At 35.8% G+C, this 7,500-nt stretch overlaps 1 long non-coding RNA gene across 3 annotated transcripts in view; it reads left to right on the top strand.

Annotated features, from left to right (window-relative positions):
• LOC136825148 (uncharacterized) overlaps positions 1-7,500 on the top strand; it is a 396,665-nt gene that overhangs the window by 307,247 nt on the left and 81,918 nt on the right. For all 3 annotated transcript variants that reach the window (XR_010849260.1, XR_010849259.1, XR_010849261.1), the window contains exon 6: positions 2,801-2,894. This is a non-coding gene — a long non-coding RNA (uncharacterized lncRNA). The remainder of the gene's footprint in view (positions 1-2,800; positions 2,895-7,500) is intronic.

Below are 7,500 nucleotides of genomic sequence, written 5' to 3'. Positions count from 1 at the left end.
TGTTTGCGCGTAAGTCATTATATTCGCGTTCCTCAGAAATACTACTCGAATTAGAATAGAAAGCAAATTCCTCCCCATTTCCTGTTTCGGTGCAGGGGCGTTTCGAGAGGTAGAATTCCCGCGTCCGTGTAATATATATTTTCTACGTGTCGCAGCAAAGTAGATTAGAACCGCCGTCGAATGTAATTGCCTTAGGGATTTTCTGGTTTATTTCGGTTTACCCAGAATATTCCCTTTTTCTCGCATTTTCTGAACTATCTCGGTAACTACGTTAGCGGTTAAAAAAAAAAAATTCGAAATTCCAGTGGGTTTTTTAGTAATCCTTCGCGCAAAAAGTGACAGTTGATTTTATCCGTATTAAACTGTAACCTTAGAAATAAGAAAAACAAAAAACGACAAATTTAAAAGTCAAGTGATTCGTAAATAAGTTCACAGATATTTTATTTACAAGTAATGACAAATATCATTTACAGAAACGCTGTTGAGATGATACTGATTAAACTTTTTGAAATGGAAGTAAGCTGAAAGAATATATAAGTGCTGCGTTAGCTTTCACTGCGATTATTTATGTACTTTATTCCTTTGGAAGTTGGGTCCCCATTGAAAATATTCAGTTGCAAAAGAATTTCAGTTTTCTTAAATAAAAGAAATATTTAATTGTTTTGACTTTCGTAGTGTTTAGGGCGTTTATTCGTTGCACATATGCAGAGATATGCGTGCCTGAGATACGGGTAGACAAGGTCGAGAGAAAGAGAAGGTCTGCGCACTTCCCCCAAATCCCCCATGTAGGCGGAGCTTTGTCTGCCTCCTTATTGCGTCAGCAGGTGAATTTCCGTAAAGAGCAGGTACCTCTGAGATACGTCATCGCCTACGTAGTTACCCCTGGTGGGAGGCGACTCCACCCAGTTGGGTAGACCTTGTCTCTCATGGTCTTGCGGGAAGATTTATTTATATGGTGGGATTCATAGGAGGCCAACTTCTTCTATGTTACTGATAACTTGTCTTTGAGGGAACTCTTCTCTCTTGGTACCTCATAAGGCATTTGACTGTGACTTGAAAAGGGCGCTTCTTTATTGGTTCTTTACTCTTTCCTCTCTCCTTCTGTATACTTATTTTCAAATTTATTCTATTTCCTCATCTCCTGTGATGTTTCTGGGGTTTCTGTTCTCTCTCACACTCCATCCTTCCTCTTTATATGTGATAATCTCCTGTCCTCTTCATCTGTTCATTCGCTTTTGTAAGGATGATTTATCCCTCCATATTTATGATAATTCATTTACATTCCCTTTTCCATGCTTCCTTTGGCCTTTGCACGCTATCTCAGACTTCCATTTTACATTTCTCTACTATGACCTCTTGACCTTAGTAAATTCACAATCCTGTAATTTTGTTAAATTTAGTGACTCCTAGAACAATATCTCGCAGTTTCTGTGTCTCTTTCCATATCAAATTCCTAAAGCACCTTCTACGAATATTTATTTAAACCTCTAGCTTCAATAACTAGTATTTATTACTTGAAAGGAAAATTTGTGATTGGAGTATTTACATGGAAATTTGGTCTCATAAGTATGTTTTGAACGAAAAATACTGTTTTTTGCCGGCTTTGTCTGTCAGTCCGCCCTCAGATCTTAAAAACTACTGAGGCTAGAGGACTGCAAATTGGTAGTTGGTCATCCACCCTCCAATCATCAAACTTACCAAATTGCAGCCCTGGCCTCAGTAGTCTTTATTTTATTTAAGGTTAAAGTTAGCCATAATCGTGCTTCTGGCAACGATATAGGATAGGCCACCACCACCACCGGGTCGCGGTTAAAGTTTCATGGGTTGCGGCTCATACAGCATTATACCGAAACCACCGAAAGATAGATCAGTTTTCGGTGGCCGTGATTATACGCTGTACAGAAAACTCGATTTCGGCACATTTTTTTACTTGTTTCATAACGTGAATACTTCGAGTAATTACTTGACAGTAATTTTCTCGGAAACGAGTAATGACTTCATGTTTTTTTTTTAAATAAAGGTAATAGTTACTGAGAGATATTTGCTCACAGGAAGACTGCATTTAGCGATATTAAGCTATTATGTTATTAGGGTATTCCAGTTGGTATGTTATATTAAGACAAAACGACAGTATTACGTTGTTAAGTATATTATGCCATTTTAAGACCATAGAAGTGCGTAGTATCCATTTAGACCAGATTAAACAGTTATACTACAACGATTTCTCGAAAAAAAAAATACGACGAACTCCTTGTTTACTCACTAGGCAAATGATGTTAACGATTATGATGAGAAATTCTTTTTATTAGGTAGACTATTTTTATTCCCTTGGTAAAGTTTATTTTCCGATTCAGTAAGATTATAATGATCACGTTAACCTTAAAAATCTGTTGTAATTTAACTGATAAGTACTCATTTTACAAATCTATGAGTTACGTGGTTTTTTCAGCGAAATTGGAAATTTTCTTAAATGAATTTTCGTATGATTCGCCAATCAAGACTTAAATTATGTAGCTATATTTGGTGTATAAATTCATCTTTATATATATACATTTATATGTGTATATATATATATATATATATATATATGTGTGTGTGTGTGTGTGTAATTTTCTGTATTTGTGTATATCAACTCTAGGCAAGAATGTACGGCTGGATTTTCTTAAACAATTTAAACGAAAAGTTTTTTAATGCTTTTAAAAACAGCTACAGTGAAGCCAGTTAAAAACTTCCCTCACACTGCTAGTTTATGAGTTATAGTATTCTATTTCATCAGTTAACATCCTAATGTTCTTTTCAGGACATTGGCACTGTCAGTAACAAAATGGATCGCGAATATTTCACAACATTTTGAATACCGTGGAGGGGATTTCGTCACTGTCTTGCCTCCAAGGGTGAGTAATTCTTGAGCGTTCGATTTGTATGTTCCCATTATAACTGTTTTTCATGGTAATACATCACTACATAGTATCAAAGGTAAGGACAAAAACATCTTTTAGGAAAAGTCATATGCCTGGGGTTTCGTTGTGCAAAGAATGTCTTTACTGCTGTTGACTACCAAGTAGTTGATTACCCTGTCGAGGAACAATAAAGATTTTTCTTTTTTATTCACTTTTATTTAGCTTTTTTGTTTGTTTGTTTGTCTGGGTCAAATCTTGTAACTTAATTTTCGACCTGTTCCCTTTGTCCGATGGGCTTGAAATCTTGCATGGTTACTCAGTCCTGGTGACAGTACAATCTTACATGATCAGTAGGTCAGCAGTGACCTCTAGTGACCCAACAATGACCTCTCCCAGTATCTCAGGATTTGTATGAAGTTAATAACTCTACGGATTTTTCAAACCTTCTTTGGCTCGACAGGCTATTATAGAATATCACATTCAATTTCGTCAGCTACAATCATAAATCGTTGCAATTTCTGTCAAGACTAGAAAGTATAAAAGAAAAAATACATTTTTAAGATGCTGTTATTAAAGTGCACTAAAAAGTACAGAAATTATTTTTTGAGACACACCAGGATTTTCTTACAATTAAGTAGGTCCACAAAAATAAAAGGGTGGGCGCCAAACATGGAAGGAAATGCTACAAAAAATATATATATTTTTTTATTTCTTGTAGCATTTCCTTCCATTTTATTTTTGTAGACATGATTAATTGTAAGAAAATCCTGGTTTGTCTCAGAAAATTATTTTTTACTTTTTAGTGCATTTTAATAACAGTGTTTAAAAATTTTTATATTTTTTTTACAAAACCTGGAAATTGAAAAAAATTTCCGGTTTCATTTTCTCTTTTGACGCCAGACTCTATTTTCTTTTTCGCTCCAAACTATATATTCCCTTTCGCATCCCTGCTTTTAAAAAGCTCTCTAAAACCCGGGTTTCAGTTCCTGGTTCGGGGATAATACCGCCATCCGAAATATGCGAGTTACTTAGCCTTGCTGCGCTGCACTTCACTAATGTGGGGTGACACCTGACCATGAATGGGTAGTGTTTATGAGAGTGGACAGTCATTTTTTTATACTTATTTTATATACGGTAATTAATTTATTGGTTGGTTGAGATTCTAAACTTAAGACGAAAATAACATAGGGCTCAAGTCTCGCTCGGCCACTGCAAACGAGAGACGTTAGTAAAATATAGCGATTAGGCTACCACAAAAAAAAAGAGGGAAGGCGAAGAATAAAATAAAAGTAATTGATGTAAACAAACGCTAATCATAGAATTCAGGAAATTCCAGACGAAGGCTGAAAATCATGCACTCTAAAAGTGAAAATGGTGTGAATTAATAATTATGTAATTTGGAATGAGTAAATTAAAAGAAACTGACAATGAATGAAGGTACAAAAAGATAGTAATTTTCTGAGTAAATGACTAAAATATATATATGTATATATTATATATATATATATATATATATATATATATATACTGTATATATATATATATATATATATATATATATATATATATATATATATATAATTTAAATATATATATTCCTATCGAAGTCATAGGCATTGTTCGCAGATACTATCTTCTTATCAAGAATTTGAATCAGTCTATACTTCTTTTTCTCTTCAGGCAAGCTTCTCAGAAATAAGGAAAATTTATTCACGTTTCTTTCCATTAACTTATTCTAGTCGATGGACCGTTTCCTCGCTCATCGGCGACGTCTTCAGGACTAAATTACAAATTGACATACAAGATTTTTATTACTACATGCAAACTTTGCGGATACGCCTAAGATTTTAAAAATGTTGTCATTGTTGTGCTGGATTTCTATTGGTTGGAGAATCTTATTGTCCCGCTGGTGGTCTCTGCAGCAGCAAGGGCATTCCTGGTGCTCCATAGGACGCGCCCTGTGCCATGGCTTACGGCAAAAGGCGTTGGGAAGGGCGTGATTCTCGTGCTTAGCTGATAGGCTTGACTTGCTTCATTGTATAGTCGTGTTCAGGGGTGTTCTGTCAGTCTTGTCTCCCTTCGAATTCTCACGGATGTTCTGTGGTTTTCTTGACGAAGGGAGGGTGTGGTCCGTGTTCCTCTTTATCCTTATTGTAGGCCGTTGTTGGTTTATGCGCACGGCTTCTGCTATTTGCAATCTGTGGAACCAGGCTTATCTGTGCACAATCTCTGTGCTTTCTAATAATTCTCCCAGTGTCGGTTTACGGTTGTGGTCGTGTTAAGAAGTGTTGGAATATTGCCCCTTGGTTACGGTATTCTTGCAGTCGCCTGTGTAGAATGGTAGTGGTGCGACCTATGTACCAATGTCTTAGGGTTTCACATGTCCCTTTGGTACATTGAAATTTGTACACTACATTGGTCGACTCCCACATCTCTCTATGGGGGGAGGGCGTGCTATTTCACATTACAAGGTTGCTGATTAGGTTCGGGCGGCAGTAGACACGTTAGGAAATATGTGTGTATATATATATATATATATATATATATATATATATATATATATATATATATATACATATAAATATACATATATATGTATATATGTGTATATATATATTGTAAATATACAGTATATATATATATATATATATATATATATATATATATATATATATATATATATATATATATATATATATATATATATATATATATATATATATATATATCGGGATAGTATATATATATGTAGTCCTATTCCTCGTCCGTCATACTTAAAAATTCCCTTCGGGTTTGAGTATATGCATATGCTTTGAGAATAAGTTCCAGAGATTCCCAGCTGGAAAAATTATTACCTTCGGCTACGTTTCGCAATATTCAACGTACTCGTTACTGCCTGGAGCAAAAAAAAATATGCTAAAGTTAATACCCGAGTATAAAAAAAGTCGTTAATCTTTACACTCCTATGTAAGACGACAATTTCACTTTTAACATTACAGGCGTTCTGTTCATGTTTTCAAATAAATAAAATAAATCGCTTGTTCACGAATGCATTCGGAAAATGTGATGATGATAAAGTAAATAAATTTATTTTACTGTATTCTCAGCAATGTTATGCGATGCAGTGACATAAATATACCTTCACGGAGAAAGTCACTTGACTGCTGCCTTTGAAGTAATCTTTTTTAAGTACTAACTGCGCCATAAATTTTGTCAACAGAAAGAGAGAGAGAGAAGGGGATTTAGATGATTACCTTAGAGAGAGATAGAGAGAAGATTTATTATTATCTTAGAGAAGGAGAGAGAGAGAGAGAGAGAGAGAGAGAGAGAGAGAGAGAGAGAGAGAGGATTTATTATTATCTTAGAGAGAGAGAGAGAGAGAGAGAAGGGGGCTGATTTATTATTATCTTAGAGAGAGAGAGAGCGCGCGAGAGGATATATTATTATCTTAGAGAGAGAGAGAGAGAGAGGGTGGGGCTGGAAATTGTTGTTACCTTAGAGAGAGAGAGTGAGTGAGTGAGTGGGGTTTTAATATTATCTTTACAACATTTCTGATGAAGATTTTTATATAACGTTACTTGGAGAGATGGGGTGAGTATTACAGAAGCATTCAGATACTAGTGAAGAATCTGCATGTGGCGTTACGTAAAGAGAGAGAGAGAGAGAGAGAGAGAGAAAGAGGCCATTGTACCAACGGAAGTTTGCAGTCGAATCGGATTCTTTTAGCTATAATTAACCTACATACAAACCCTTTGTATATGAGGTCAAGGTCGTAACCTCATTTTCGTGACCTCATTCTTGACACACATATCTGAGCCTTCGTGTGTCGCTCCTTGCGATTGCACTAGGATTGAGTTCTTTGTAGTTCGAGGAAATACGAACAGAGGTCAGTTGCAGCAAAGAAGGGATTTGCAAAGAAGCTTACGATTTTTCCCCGACTAGCAACGAGGACTTGGGAATCTTGTAGAAAATAATTTAAAGTTTTCATGAAATGTCTTATCAGCGATCGTTGGTATAAAGGTCTCTCTCTCTCTCTCTCTCTCTCTCTCTCTCTCTCTCTCTCTCTCTCTCTCTCTCTAGCGCCACATGAGGATATCTTCACTAGAATCTAAATGTTTTTGTAATACTCGCTCCCTCTCTCCAAGTAGCATCATATAAAATCTTCATCAGAAATGTTGTAGAGGAAGTAATGAATCCCCCCCCGCCTCCCTCTCTCTGTCTCTCTCTCTCTGTCTCTCTGTCTCTGTCTCTCTCTCTCTTTCTCTCTCTAAGGTAATAATAAATACTTTCTCGCTCTAAGGTAATAATAAATCTCTCTCTCTCTCTCTCTAAGATAATAATAAATCCTCTCTCTCTCTCTCTCTCTCTCTCTCTCTCTCTCTCTCTCTCTCTCTCTCTCTCTCGACAAAATTTATGACGCAGTTAGTACTTACAAAAGATTACTTCACAGGCAGCAGTCGAGTGACTCTCCCTGAAGGTGTATTTATATCACTGAATTGCATAACATTACTGACAGTCCAGTAAAATATATTCATTTCCTTCAACATCAGCATAATTTCCGAATGCATTCGTGAATAAATAACTTATTTTAGTTGTTTGA

This window comes from Macrobrachium rosenbergii, chromosome 37 (assembly GCF_040412425.1).
Source record: "Macrobrachium rosenbergii isolate ZJJX-2024 chromosome 37, ASM4041242v1, whole genome shotgun sequence".
NCBI lineage: Eukaryota > Metazoa > Arthropoda > Malacostraca > Decapoda > Palaemonidae > Macrobrachium > Macrobrachium rosenbergii.
The sequence above is the reverse complement of the archived record's forward strand: the minus strand, read 5'-3'. Positions and strand labels throughout refer to the sequence as shown.